Below are 15,627 nucleotides of genomic sequence, written 5' to 3'. Positions count from 1 at the left end.
TGCCCCATTAGCTAAGTAATGAAAACCAACAAAATTAAAGTAGTCACATTCCTTTAAGAATGATGTTCTTCAACTCAATGACATAAAGTAAGCAGCTTTTCATATCAGTGGAATGAACAATTTCATTCAATCACACATACCTTCATTCGAGTTATAAAAAATATCTTGTATACAGTCAACAACTTCACAAAGAAACCCTGGCTTCAAAAAAACATAAATATTTTAGTCATATTACCATTAAAAAGTGAGAATTTCAAATAATGAAACATTCATTATACCTGCAAACGGGAAATAAACTTTGATGGATTTTTCGAATATAATTAACGTGTAAACCAATATAGAAACGAACTTTGAATACTTCACCAAAAATACCAACATACTATTCAATAACCAACAAAACATCAGTCAAGCGAGTAGCATTCCTTACCTAACATGGAACTGAACTTTAGAGGATTCCCCACAATAGCAACCAACTTGGTCATTTATCACAGTTAGTGGAATTTTACTTTGTTGACACTGCCTGTGACTGCAATTTGTCATGAAACAGTTAAAACACCATCAGCAATGCCTTAGTCATACCCTAATAAAGTTCACAAATTTAGGAGATAAAATAAAAGAAAGAAAATTTGCCATGTTATCCAACCAGGCAAGGAAACTTGGCATTAGTGCTACAACTTCATGAATGATTTGTGGGATATTATCACCTCTTAATAAAATGATGCTTATAGTTCAAAATTGCAAAACGTAATCAACAAATCCTGGATTTGTTCAGCACTTCTGTGGATATTCACAACCTTAGATAGAGAAAGAAATGGTGAGTAGTAGTGGTTTGTGTGTGTGTGTGCCAAGACAAACAGAGAAAGAATGCCCTACCCATCCCAACTGGTCCAGCCGATGAAAAGTCCTACTCTTTACACTCGAAATTAAAAAAAAAAATCTTACCTTGATATGCGTATGATTTCAAAAAAAAAACAACGAAATAACCAGATATGGAGGCGACGGTGGCTATGGTATTTAGGGTTATTAGAACGGCGATGGTGCGACTATGCTCCGATGGTGTCAAGCGTAAAACAATTCATTTACCTGGAGGGTTGATTAACTGAGAGAGAGAGAGAGAGAGAGAGAGAGAGAGAGAGAGAGAGAGAGAGAGAGAGAGAGAGAGAGAGAGAGAGAGAGAGAGATTTGGGGGTTGTGACTAAAATAATAAAATCACATACCCTGAAACTCAAAAATTATGAAATAAAGACGAAAACTAAGATGTTCACTAAAGGCATAGAGCATTTTATAGATTTGTTACCTGCACCTCCATTCGATCATATATCGAGATATAGAGCTACCAATAGAGGGTTGTAGATGCACATTTTACGGGAAGCATGTGGCTTTAGTGGTGATTTGGTGTAGTGTAGATCATGGCAGTGGTTGAGGAAGTCTATGACAGTGGCGGTGAGTCGGCGGTAGTGGAGGCTCAACATTTGATAGAATACGCTCACCGTATTGGCGTATTCTAGGGTTTCTTGGAGACGGTGGATCATAGAGGGTGAGCGAGAAATACAACGAAATGCCTTTTAACGTGTATAGAGGGAAAAGACTGATCGATTCAATTGGTTTTGAACGATTCAATATGAAGAAATCAAAGGAATGTTGGTTTAACTTTTGACTCTTTCTTTGTTGACCTGGTTTAACATTTGACTCTTTCTTTGTTGACCGGATAAGTCTGCGACGCATAAATTGTTTGTAAATATTGTAATAAAGTTTGTACCTCTTAAAATGCATCCTTTGACTAAATTTGCATTATAAGTAGTATATATATATATATATATATATATATATATATATATATATATAAATTGGTAAGTTTATTATTTTATATGAGGAAAGTAATAATTATAATGGGGCAACATTATCTAAAAATAAATGCTTTAAATATTTTTGGAGGGAAAAAAATCGAGATCATTAAAAAAAATTATATATGGAAAATACAAATTTAAATTGGGTGAAATTATGGATGAAATTAATGACGATTAAATAGGTAGATTACGATTTGAACATGGCCGACCCCGAGATTTTAAAGACCCTTGCGATTTAACAAAAAATAGGCCCTAAAATTTGAAATATCTCAAAATTTAAGCAAAAAATATATATGTTTTTATTTTCTATTGCAAATACATAAAATTAAAATTTCATTTAAAATAATACACAAAAAAGAAATTGGCTTCTACTGGAAAACAACCATCCTCCTAATATTCATTGAAATAAACTTCTCAATAACATCTTCTTAAGTAACTTTATCCAACATGTTACGTTCAATCGTCATCAAAGTCAATCCATTAAGTCGTTCTTGAGTCATTGTAGATCGTAAACAGGACTTCAAAATCTTCAATTTTGAAAAACTCCGTTCTGCAGATGCAACAGTAACAGGAATAGTCAACATAATTCTATATGCAATAGATGTAATTGGAAAACAATCAACACGTTTTAAAAAGTTTAGAATATCAATTGTTGTCATTTTTTCTTTGGGCAAGAGATGTAGAAGTAATTTTAACTTCAACATACAAGTCATTTCCATTAATATCCGATTGTTCATCTTTTTTAAGTGAAGTTTCAAGAGACTTACAACAAGACTTTAAGGTTATATCATCTAATGAATGTAATTTTTCTGAATTGAACAAAATACCAAATATTTTATCATATTGTTGATATTGTTCAAACCTTGTAGTTAAAGAAGTAATTGCTTGATCAACAATATAAATAAAATATTTAACCCTAAATTTCTCTTGCGCGGATTGTGAAACACTACAAGAAGTATCGGTTGAAATCTCATCAAAATGTTTTATTACTTTAGGTTCACGTTTTTTAGGAAATATTGGATCGATACCCATTTCCAAGACAATATCTTTTGCAGTTTCTAAAGCATTTAAAAAACCATTTTTTCTATATTCTTTAAAAAAACGAAATTAATCTCTTTATTTTTTCCATACCAACATCAATAAGCATATCTTTTGATTGCAATTGTTTGCTAACTAAATTAACAGTATTTTACATTTCATACCAAATTACTATAAAGCCAATATAAACTCAAAGTTACCAAGGTCATTTTTTGCTAAGGATTTAGCTTCACTTGTTATTTTTGGATCATTATCATTTTTGGCTACTTGAAGTAAAGCCTTTTGTATATCAAAAATTTGGAATCTCATAGCTTTAACTCTATCAACACGACTCTCCCACCGAGTGGATGACAAAGATTTAGGAGTTAACCCTTTCACATTATCTTTTAAAATTTGCCATCTCTTAGTGGAATTTGCAAAAATTGTATAGATACGTTGTATTGTTCCAAAAAAAAACATTTAGCTTTACCACAAGTATTAACCATATCACACAAAGTTACGTTGAAACTATGACAACCACAAGGAGTATAAAAAGCTCTAGAATTTATATCTTTTTTTTTGCACTCCTTGATGTTTTCTTTTTATATTTGATCCATTATCATAACCTTGTCCACACACATTATTAATGTCAAGATCAAGCAAATTCAATTAATTTTGTAAAACATCAAAGAGTCCTTGGCCGGTTGTATCATTTACATCTAAAAACCCTAAAAATGATTCTTCAATGCAAACAACATTTGACGAAACATCCACATATCTTAAAATAATAGTCATTTGCTCTTGGTGACTTATATCGAGAGTACAATCAAGTATTATAGAAAAATATTTTGTATTTTTTTTTATCTTTTTAATAACCATAGATTTTATTTCCGAAGAAAGCAAAAATATTAATTCATTTTGTATCTTATGCCCAAGATAATGTTTATGGATACCAATTTCATTTGTAATAAGTTTGTATATGCTCATAAGAAACCATGTCAAATTCAGCTAACATTTCAAATAAGCCTAAGAAATTTTCATTGTTGTCTTCATACACTTTCTCATTAGTACCACGAAAAGCAATATTATGTTTAGCAAGAAATTTCACAATAGAGATAAATCTCAACAAAACTTGTTTCAAATGAAAATTTTATTTATCTAATTGTTTTTGAGCCACACTATCAATAGTTTTATTTTTTTTGTAATCTTAAACGCAAATCATACCAAGTATTTATATTTTTAACATGTTCCATACTAGTTTCATGCTCTTTAATTCTAGTGTTAAGATGTATCCAATCCCTAAAACCCTCATTTGCTAATTGGCCCTTTCCACACCCTTTTCGAAATATTTTACAACAAAAACAAAAAAATTTATCAATTTCTTTAGAACAAACAAGCCAATCTCTATCATATTTTTTCCCATTTGGTAAAGTTTTAATATAATATGTTGCATAAAATCTTCTTAAATATTTATCTTTAGGATCTTTTATAATGGATAAATCTCTTTTAGGACCTTTCAATGCTAAAATGTTTATATCAAGAACATCCCAATTTCTTGGACCAAATATATCAAAAGTGTGAAAATCAACATTATCATCAACATCAACATTAGGATTATCATTAACATAAACATTATCATTAACATCAACATCAACATAATCATTATCATCAAGATTATCTTCATTAACAGATTCTGTTTCATTTTTCGGAAAGTTTTGTTTTTTTTTTTGTTATAAACTTATCCATAGATCCTGCTTGAGTTTTATTATCTTCTTCAATTTTTTTTGTTTCTTCTTACGTTTTTCATATCCAGATGCATATATTTTTTTTAATCTAGGAGGCATTGTAAATTATAGAAAAGAAAGAAACGACCTTATTTGCAAATTGTGATTTGTAGATTTCTTCTTTGTTCTAGATTTTCCACACTTCAAATCACCAAGAGAAGGTATCAAAACTAAAAAAAAAATCATAACCCAAATAAGAAATCAAATAGCATATCAGAAATGAAAAATTAAAGAAATCATATCAGATCATAAAAGAACAAATGTAGCATTATCAAGAAAAAAAAGAGAATCATATCATATCACAAATCCAAAATTAACTTATGATTTTTGACACTTCAAATTAAAAAAACAATGTTATGCTCCTAAAAAAATCAAAAAACCTACAATCTGAGATCAAAATTTAGTTCTTAGTTCTTACTGCAACGACCCATAAATCAAAGGTAAAAATTTCATTTTTATTATAGTTAAAACACTAATGTAACTTGTTCAAAACATTGAAAAGCATTTCAAATAAAACAATTATCAGAGTCCGATCCCAAAGATCACATGTTGCGGAAAACATGGGTGTATGCGCTGCGATCGCCCCAAGCTCTTTTATTTGAAAACTGAAGTACCTGAAACATACACTGAAAACCGTAAGCACAAAGCTTAGTGAGTTCCCCAACATACCACATACCAAACATACAATAACATATATTGGGCCCCGCTCGGTATACAAATCTGTAAGTCATCAGGCCCTGCCTGGCATCGGGCCCCGCCCGGTATACATATAAACATATAACATGTAAACATGTAAACACGTAAACATATAACACACCACACATGCCAAAATCACAGAGATAAATAGCTTACATACCGGTCATTGGGCCCCGCCCGACATTGGGTTGTACCCGGTAATCATAAAAACACATACAGATAACTAGCATACAAGATACTCATCAGGCCCCGCTTGGCATCGAGCCCCGCTCGGTAAACATAAATACATAACACATGCAAGAGTCACGTAGACAACAATCATACTAAGCATAACATACTATGGGCCGACATTGGTGCCTTCGACCCGCTAAATACATTGAGGAGACTCACCTTGCACTGCTGAAGTCCCACGGATAAAATTCTGACTGTTGGCTGACAGATCCCTGAACTGTCAACATCAAAACAACACCCAATTAACAATTGGGTTCCAATGCATAACCATAAATCCATATGTGGGGGTAAAAAGACCATGTTACCCCTAACCTAGCTTGGTCCAAGATCAAGGCCCAAACCCACACTCTGGAGGCCCAAAGCCCAAACAATCAACCAAGGCCCACTATATGGCTCAATTTTCCAAATTGGGCCCAAACCCCTTATATGGGCCTTACCCTAAAGCCCATCCAAATATCCTAGTCCATACACTTGTTCTCAAATGGCCCAACAAGAACCTAAACACCTAAGCCCAATTCGAAGCCCAACAAAATTAGGGTTTTCATATAAAATGACGATTAGGGTTAAGTAAAAACACTTAACCCATTAAGTCCATCACCCTACTAGGTCAATTATACAATATGGTCGGGCATAATTCAAAATTCCAATCCAACGGTCCAAACGCGGGTCCCGGCAAGTCCTAAACAAAAGTTTCCAAGATTAGGGTTTCCAACCCAAACACATGCCAGCTAGATCCAAAGTTCAGTTTTTTAGGTTAATTAGGGTTTCACTAGGCCGGGAACCACCCACTGCCACCTCGGGCGGTGGTGGTCGACGGCGGATCACGGCGGTAGCCACCACCTTACGGTGGTGGTGATGGGTTTTCTTCAACTTTCAACCAAGAAATGTCCAACCAACGACACACCACTACAATACATGCATTCCCATGATTTCACACACACACACACACACACACAGCCACCTCCCACGGTGGCTGGTGGCGGTAGAAGAAGGCAATATGGCAGCAGCCACCATGGTTGGCTGCCCTGGTGGTTATTCGTGATTTCCGGCCATCTACACACACAACGATTGAACACGCACTCCCTCGTCGCCCTAAACTGGACACACACCATACACACAGAATAACACACACAACATCGCCACCCATGCGGTGGCAGACGATAGTCAAGGAACGCAGTAAGATGGGCAGCTGCCCGGTGCGACGGGACTCAGGGAAATGGCGGAAGAAGCGAAGGAGCACATTACCGGGGAAGGAGATGCAACAGTGACCACAAAATCGTCGGTCTTTGCAATCACCGGCGACGGCAACGTGCGAAATGGCGTGCAACAGCAACGCTAACGGTCGGCGTTAGCGGCGACGACGTAACCCTTGGCGGTACCGGTGACGTGACTGACGGCGAAACAGAAGAAGAAGAAGAAGGCGCGTCCGAGAATGACAACAACACAACCACGGCGTCGGTCTTCAGCAGCCTTGGCTTTGTCGCCAGCAACCGCGGTGACATTGGCTTCGTGGTTCGTGACCTTGACAACGGAGGGGGTGGCGGCGGCTGGAGGATGTCATTAAGGTTAGGGTTTCCTTGGTGATGCAACCTTAAAACGGGTAGGGAAGGGACCGGGTTCAAGTCCCGCGTCTGATTTGAATCACATTCCCATAATTACACTTCCAGTCCCTCCCCCACAAATCCTTTTCAGACTAAGCCCATTAGTTACCAAACAACCCCCAACTTCCAAAATTTATTACAATTCAAGTCCAAATATTTCAATGAAGATCCCAAATTCTAGAAATTATGTCATTTCGCTTCTTATGACTAACACTGATAACTTATTACGGATTTAGGGCTACTATTCATTTATTAATTTTATATATTTATTTATTTAATAAACTGAATGTTACACTTACAAATCAGAAGTTATTAGAAACGAAAAATCAGAATTTATGACTTTTAATTAATGAAAAGGTAAAAAAAAAATCAGAAATCCGAAATCAAAATTTACCTCAATTCCTTGATCCTTGTTCCATTTGATTTACGAAAACTGATACGTGATGGTTCTGAATTTCGAAATTTGATTAGAAAAAGAAAAATTGATCAAAAATTACTCAATTAGAAATAACAAACCATGAAAAACAAAACTAAAGTTTAAAGTTACCTTTGATTTCGAAACCTCAAGGCTCAAGCACGTAAGATTTTGAAGCTTCTGATATCGAAATTTGATGATTCTGAATTCAAAATTTGAAGCTTGATGGTTCTGATTTCTGAATTCTTATTTGTAAAAACAGAAATTGTTGGTATTTGGTAAGAATTGACTGTTATCAATGAAGAAGAATAAGAATAAACAAAATTAAGAACTGCAATCGTTGATTGTGTCTTTAATATTGGAATATAATAGACTGAATGGATATTACCGTTCCTCCTGTAATGATGTTTCCTATTATTACCCATGCCTTATTTATCAGTGAAGAAGAAACCGAAGAGACCTAAGGTCCAACAATGGCCCAAAACTAAGGCCCAACAAGGACCCAAAAACCTAACGCCCAACAATGGCCCAAAAGACCTAGATCCCAAAAAGGTCCCTAGTGAGTACGCTAAGCGTACCACCTAAGTATGCTCGGCGTACAACTTACACCACCAAGGGAAAATGGGGGCTCAGACGCGTATGATCAACGTACACTTATGTACGCCTCGTGTACGCTCCAGATTACCACAACCTCATTAAGCACTTAATGCTTTAAGTCGAAACGTCAAATTTACAGATCTAGCTCTAGGGGAATGTCTTAAACGATAAAGCCATCAACTTGATGCATTTGCATGGCTCAAAGAGACCCAACATGCATTTCTAAAATTCTAACTTCATATTAAGACTATCAACTAATGCATGGTTGAGCTTAACCCATCAAGATGCCATTTTTATGGTTCTACAACTCCAGAAATACAAAGAAATGACCAAGACAAGTTATGGAGTAACTCCTACTCACAAGAACCAAACCAAAGGACCAAAGCATACCATATATGATCCCAATATAGATCTAAGCTAAGGATTCATAAAGTTTGAAGCTTTATACCTCTAGAAGCTTGCAAAGGTGAAGTGGGTGTTGGATCTTCAAGCTCTAGGCAAACTAATCCTCTTCAAAAGAGCTCTTCTTCTTCAAGACAATGATTTTGAGGACAATGGGGGATGGTAATGAGAGAAACTTAGGGTATAAGGTGCTTAAATAGGGTCTAAACCCTAAAACTTAGGGTTTGTTCCCCAGCTTAAGTACGATCAGCGTACCATATCTATGCCCAACATACTAGGGGAAAAATCTAGTGTCCAAGTTTCGCCATGGTACGCCCAACGTACCATGATTACGCCCAACGTACTCGGCCCATGCACAAAGTCAATATCCATTTAGAATTTAAGGAAATTTACCTGAAGACCGGGCGTTACATTTGGTTAGTGGAAGTAATTTTTATTGAAATGATTATTGAAAAACAGGTGGTTGTTGAATAGGTGAGGATTATTTCATGTTCATGAATCCTCCGCTTGGTGATTTGAAGTGTGGGTAATAGCGAGGTGTTGTGTTAAGGCGTTTGGATCGGTGGGCGAATCGAAAATGGGTATGGAATGGTGGGTGAATCAAAAGTGGGTGTGTTTGGTGTGTGTGAAATGTTTAGGTGTTGATGTTTTTTATGATGTAAAATGAATGTAAATAGTTTGTAGATTTTTGAAAGAAAAAATTGGTGGTTGTACTGTGAAAAATGTGCATAAAGTAGGTTAGTATATATAGGTAAAAATTGGTTATTTTTTCTTTTAAAAATTTGGTTAAATACTTCAAATGACCAAAAGATTGTTGTCTTTCCACTCTTTCTCATCCTTTAACAAGCGTAAGGCATTCCACTCGACATCATTATTATGGATGCCTGGGGACGTTTTTGTGTGTCGTCATATATGCCATCTCAATATTACGGGTGGTTACTCTCGCCTATACCATACAACCTTATGGCTACTACCGTTGGAAAATTAGGGTTAAGTACTTGTGAAATAACCAATATACATTTATGATTTTTTTTCTTTTTCTTTAAATGATTTATGATTTAAAAAACAAACCATCTCTCTCTTTTAATATGTGTGTTGTTTACAAATTCATTCATCATGGTGAACATTGGAACCGAGTATCCCAAATACTAACATCAAAATCGTCATCACATCCCCATTGAAAAACTCCCCAAAACCAGTCGATTAAACTCTATTGCCGCCCACCAGGCTTCCGAAAATAGTGTCACCCATACCTTGTCGCCAACATCACCACCATTTTCTTTGGCTATAAGGTCTTTAACAACCTCCCAAATGTCACCCATCTTATAGTCACCGCCATTTAGTTCATTCAACACTCCTGTTTTCAAATCTTGACCGTCAAATCAAAGTATCAACCACTAGACACCATCTCCTACCCCCTCCCCCTTTTTTACCCCTAATTTTAGCCCTCGATTAAACAAATACATCAGCACCTTCATTTGAAAATCATTTTATGAAAAAACTATACACCTAAGATTATCTACAAATAGGGATGGCAAAAAAATCCGAACCCGACGGGAAAACCCGAAACCCGATTATTTCGGGTCGGGTAACGGGTCATTATCGGGTTTTTTATCGGGTTCGGGGCAGGGAGTGGGTTATCCTCTCCCCGACCCGACCCGCCCCGATTATATATATATATATATATATATATATATATATATATATATATATATATATATATATATATATATATGTTCGAATCCTTTTGATGTTAATTGCATGCATTCAAAGATACAATACTTACTGTGGACAATCTTTTTAGTTATTAACAATCTGGTGTGAATGATCATTTTTTATGCTTTGACGTATTACACTAAAATTAAATCAAATAATTTTTAATATAACGTCGAATTAATTTTATTAAAGTGATTCATCATATTTTTAATTTAAAAGGGAGGCTAGAACACATATTTTTTATAATACATCGGGGTACCCTAAAACGGAATAAGGATTTCGTTATGAATTGCTGTAAACCCGATAATATACCCGAAACCCGACGGGAAAACCCGAACCCAACGGGGCGCCCCGATAAGGTACCCGAAAGATATCGGGGCGGGTTTGGGAAACCATGCCCCGCCCCGAACCCGCCCCGTTGCCATTCCTATCTACAAAACAACATCCTCTACCAAAATGAGTTCAATCCAATAGATCAAAGACCATCTAATGTGGAAACAAACACAACATTTTAACGTTCAACGCAAGCACCAAAAGAAGGGGATGTAGTGGTGAAGTCACATGAAAGAGACCACATCAATTCAACCTATGAGTTTGACCGTTGGGTTGTGCTCTGGTTCAAAACATACTTTTCTCTATTGGCATGATCGGGAATAGAGAGACCAGATCGGAGACCAAATTGGCGACATCTGGATGGACGAGACTAAATCGTAAATTATTTATCCTTCTCGTTCTCTTTATAGTTTTCCTACGGGTCGTCGAATTAGATATGAACTCACACACTGTCCCTCTTTCTTATAATGTCTTTCTTGTTCTTACTTATAATGTGGACCGATAACAAAAGGTTAGGGTAGCATGTCGCAAAAATTACGATATGCCAAATATTTTCTTTTAAATTTCTACTATGCCAAAATATTTGAGGGATATCATGGGCTATCCGAGCATGCACATATGTTAGCCCCTGCTCTCCCATCGATGCCATCCCTCTATAGCTTTTTTTTGCAGTCATCTAAAATATACATGAGCTTGTATAAGTTATATATGTTATCTCCCCTTTTCGCAAAAAGACAACCCTAATAATAAAAATAAAACAAAATAAGGTGGAAAAGATAAAAACAAGGATAAAAGTGTCTTTTTAATATATAATCTATAAGATTCATAAAACCTTTAGGATAAATAATTTAATTATAGCAATATTAAAATGCAATTATATACCAATTATGTATAAACTTAATGCCTTAATTAATGCTTCGTATAAACGACCTTTATAATAAAATTCTATCTTAGTATGGATGTAAAAAACTCCATTTTCTAGGAACCTTTTGACATTTTGTCTCAAGTCATGAACATATAAACGACCTTTATAATAAAATAAAAATATGAGCATGTTTGATAAAAATAATATTATATGAAAACTCTATTTTTTTATTATAGTTGTGCTTGATAAAAAAAAATTGTAACTGCATATGTTTAATATGATTTTTTTTTATTATTGTTATGTTTAATAAAAGTGTCTTTCTAATATATAATCAAATAATCAATAAGATTCATAAAACCTTTAACCTATGTATAGACTTAAAGTCAAGACATATCTAACTACTTTACTAGTTCCACCTTAATTATCATAGTTTGGATGCAAAAAACTCCTTTTTTTCTAAGAACCTCTTGACATTTTGTCTAAGTCAACGACATATAAAAGACCATTAAAATAAAATAAAAATATGAGTATGTTTGATAAAAATAATACTATGTGAAAATTCTATTTTTTATTATAGTTGTGTTTGATAAAAAAAAAGTTGTAATTGTGTATGTTTAATATGATTTTTTATAGACCAATATTTTACTATAAATTAACATCTCTTAAACTTTAATGCAATGTATTAGTTGAATCCTACTACGATAAAATCACAATAATATAACTATATTTACATTTATAGTTTTTTAAGTTGTATATAATTTATGTAATAATCTTTTTCATACCCTACATTTTACTATTAAATGAACGTCTTCTAAACTTTATATTTTTTTATTGAGTGCGGTGTATTCATTAAATTCTATTACCATGAAATCAAAATGATATAACTATATTTATATTTATAGTCCTTTAAGTTGTATATAATCTGTGTAATAATCATTTTCATATCCAATGTTTACTGTAAATGGTGTCTCTTAAACTTCATTTTCATTATATGATATTTTGGAAAATAATCTGTTTAAGTAAAATAAAATGAGTTAGGTAGAATATTTGCCATCATATGATTTATTAAATGACGACTTATATTTGTTTATTACTATTAATATATTTATGTTTTCATAAATCATATATTTATATTTGTATGCTGAAAATACTTACTTCATCAATGAAAATTATTGATTTAAAATAATCTCACAAAATAATAGTAAAATGCTTCATCAAAATAAAAAAGTATAATTAAAAATATATAATTATTGGTAAATAAAAAAAATCCTAACATATTAATAATAGGCAATTAGTTAATGCGTAAGATTCTAATTAAATTCATGATCTTCAAGCGGTTGGGGGCACAAACGGTTCGTTTGACTACAAAGTGAGTGCCAGTCGTACCTGAACTCTTCATATTTCTCTTCCTCTTCGCATCCATTTTTCTAAAGTGGTTCCTCGGAACAATTGTTTTCTTGATGTTAATCGTTTTCCTCTGGTGCTCCAAGAATAAAATAAATTGATTTCAAGAAATCGGTGACAGCGGAAGAAGACGATGATGTCGGAGGGCAAGCTTTCTCTTTCTCGTGGTCTCTATTTTTTCTTCAGCTATCCATTCTATAAACCCACATTACCCTTTCTCATAATTTCCATCCGATGATCAATAGTACATTCGCAGTTCATAATTACATAGCCTGCTGCTTCCCTCTTCTTTTCCCTTCTTGATCCAACGCTTCACTTAACTTCTCCTCTACCGCCTCTATTTCTTGAAACCGGATCCTCTCACCCCAAATATCAACTTATACGCCCGAACCCCTCTGAAGCGAACACTTGAAATATTCTTTCGTTTGATCTCAGCAAATCAAACGTCCAGAATCTTGAAGCAAAGCAGAGACATAACGATTGATTTTCATCCACTTTTTTCTTCGACATCTCTGCTTTCACCCAAATCTACGCCTCTCACAGGCGATGGCCATAGTGGACGGAGGGTTTGTTTTTGCCAGTCTGATTCCACTATCTGTTTCCCAATTTCACAATCTTTGAGGTATTTTTGAACCCGTTGGTTTTAATTTAACATCTACCTGAGGTGTGAAGTTCTTATGTTTCATTGGGTTTGACCTGTTTTTTTAATTAGATCAGGGATTCGGTTATGTAGGAGTTATGTTTTGTGATATGTGTTTCTAGGACCTGTCACATGTTACGGAAAAGACAGAAGAGAAGAAATTTTGTTTATATTTACTGCTGGGTATGTCCTGCTACTGTTATTCTTTTTCAGGAAGATGCCAAGGAGTTGGTTCACGTTATGGTTAGTTTCAGATTATTTCCTAATTCTAATTTTCTATTTCATTGTTCTTTTTGAAGTTTATAAAGTTTTGTGTAACATAAATAAAATTACAGAGATGTTGGCTGAATTGTCGAGAGATGCAAACATAAAACCTGATCGGGATATCGATGTCTTCATGAAGGTAGCAAAAGATTGAATACAAAAAAGTTTTTTTTTTTTGAATCTTTCATGATAGAAATTTAAAATCTTTATTGTTTTTCATTCAGGCTGCTGCTACTGAAGGTTAAGAAGGTAGTGTAGTCACAGATTATACTCTCAAGCTATTGGGATTTGGAACATCTCATCTCTTTTGAAGGATAGGGTTAGGAAAATTGAAGGAAACCCTGATTGCTGTTGCTTCATCTCTCAACAAAATAATGTAAATCAAGGTGAATTACCACATATATATTATATACCAGGTTTGTTGTGTATAGATGTTATTGTTTTGAGAGTATTCTAGCTATTTCACAATCTGTTTTGCTGATGTGTTTTATTTTGGTGGATAACATGCTGCATGCTGCTCCACTCCATTTCCCTACATACTGTTCCTTTGGTTGAAGATATGAATATGCTTTTTTTTTTTCTCTTTTCATTGCAACTGCCAACTAGATAATTAAAAACTGTTTGCTGAAAAACTTATTAATCCTTTAATTTTGCAGGGTGCTTCCAATGGTAATGGATAAGGCAAGGGTATTAAAGAAATATAGCCCCTGAAGAGTGTTTGAAACAACATTCAGTTAGTTCTTTTTTTGAATCCTCCAAATTCTGATGAGAACTATATCCATACTACATCATTGTTCTCCTAGGTGGAAATCTGTCTACTTCCAATGTTAACTGTCTACTTGTAGTCATTTTCTGTTTTGTTCTCCTTGCTGTACTAATTCATTAATCAACACTCTTTCACCGACTCCCCTAATAATTATTCTCATCTTAACATCATATTTCTTCATTTTTAATTCCTTAATTTATCAATCTAATCATTATTAATTTCATTCTTGTAAAACCAGGTAGGTGTCTATGCTATTTAATGACTGGTTTTCCACTTTTCACAGTGGAATTGGACTCAGTGGGTTTCTTTTTGCCAGTTTGATTCCACCGTTTGTTTCCCAATTTCAGAATCTTGAGGTAATTTTTGAATCCTTTTGGTTTTAATTTAACCGAATTTTACTAGAGGTGTGAAGTTCCTATGTTTCATTAAACTTACACTTTTATTGGGCTTGTGACCTATTTTTTTATTAGATTAGGGATTCGGTTATGGAATATAATTGTAGGTTGTTTGTGCCTTTTTAATTTTCATGAACACAAACTAATATTTTACTTTTTTTACAGGATGTTGCCACCTGAAACCATGGCGGGCCCCTTCAAAGCCAACCTCATTTGGAAACCAACATCTCCAAAGGTTAACTTTCTTGAATCATTATCATGGTGTTTAAAAAAAGTTAACCACCTACATCAATATTTATCCAAATATATAGAAAACAATTTTGATAAAATTTCTTAGGTTTATATGCAAGAAAAAAGATTGTACTATTCCATTACTTTTTCAAAATTTTCCCTTATTAAAGTTATGCTTCCAAAACTTTTTTAATTTAAAAAACTTTACCCATAACCCATTACATTGATTATGTATGATTTATGACTTATGTTTTGTGGTATGTGTTTCTAGGACCTGTCATCACATGTTATGGGAAAGACAGAGAAGAAATTTTCTGCCACCAATTATATTCATATTCAGTCCAAGGTATGTCATCTCCTGCTTTTGTTATTCTTTTTCAATTTCAATTTTCTCATTGACAATGTAAGATAGAATTACAAACG

General features: G+C 34.1%; 1 long non-coding RNA gene across 13 annotated transcripts in view; it reads left to right on the top strand.

Moving 5' to 3' along the window:
- The first annotated feature begins 12,851 nt into the window (after positions 1-12,851).
- The window catches only part of LOC145104630 (uncharacterized), a 28,955-nt gene continuing 26,179 nt past the window's right edge, over positions 12,852-15,627 (top strand). For 8 of the 13 annotated variants that reach the window (XR_013707129.1, XR_013707128.1, XR_013707127.1 and 5 more), the window contains exons 1-8: positions 12,852-13,530; positions 13,671-13,791; positions 13,884-13,951; positions 14,037-14,198; positions 14,469-14,615; positions 14,817-14,934; positions 15,139-15,208; positions 15,476-15,550. This is a non-coding gene — a long non-coding RNA (uncharacterized LOC145104630). Of the gene's footprint in view, positions 13,531-13,620; positions 13,792-13,883; positions 13,952-14,036; positions 14,229-14,468; positions 14,616-14,816; positions 14,935-15,138; positions 15,209-15,475; positions 15,551-15,627 lie in introns of all 13 variants that reach the window. The other 5 variants (XR_013707123.1, XR_013707119.1, XR_013707121.1 and 2 more) reach the window with 5 other exon arrangements.

This window comes from Lactuca virosa, chromosome 4 (assembly GCF_052849685.1).
Source record: "Lactuca virosa cultivar CGN04683 chromosome 4, Lactuca_virosa_CGN04683_v6, whole genome shotgun sequence".
Taxonomy (NCBI): domain Eukaryota; kingdom Viridiplantae; phylum Streptophyta; class Magnoliopsida; order Asterales; family Asteraceae; genus Lactuca; species Lactuca virosa.
Note: the sequence above shows the minus strand (reverse complement) of the source record. Positions and strands in the feature narration are given on the sequence as shown.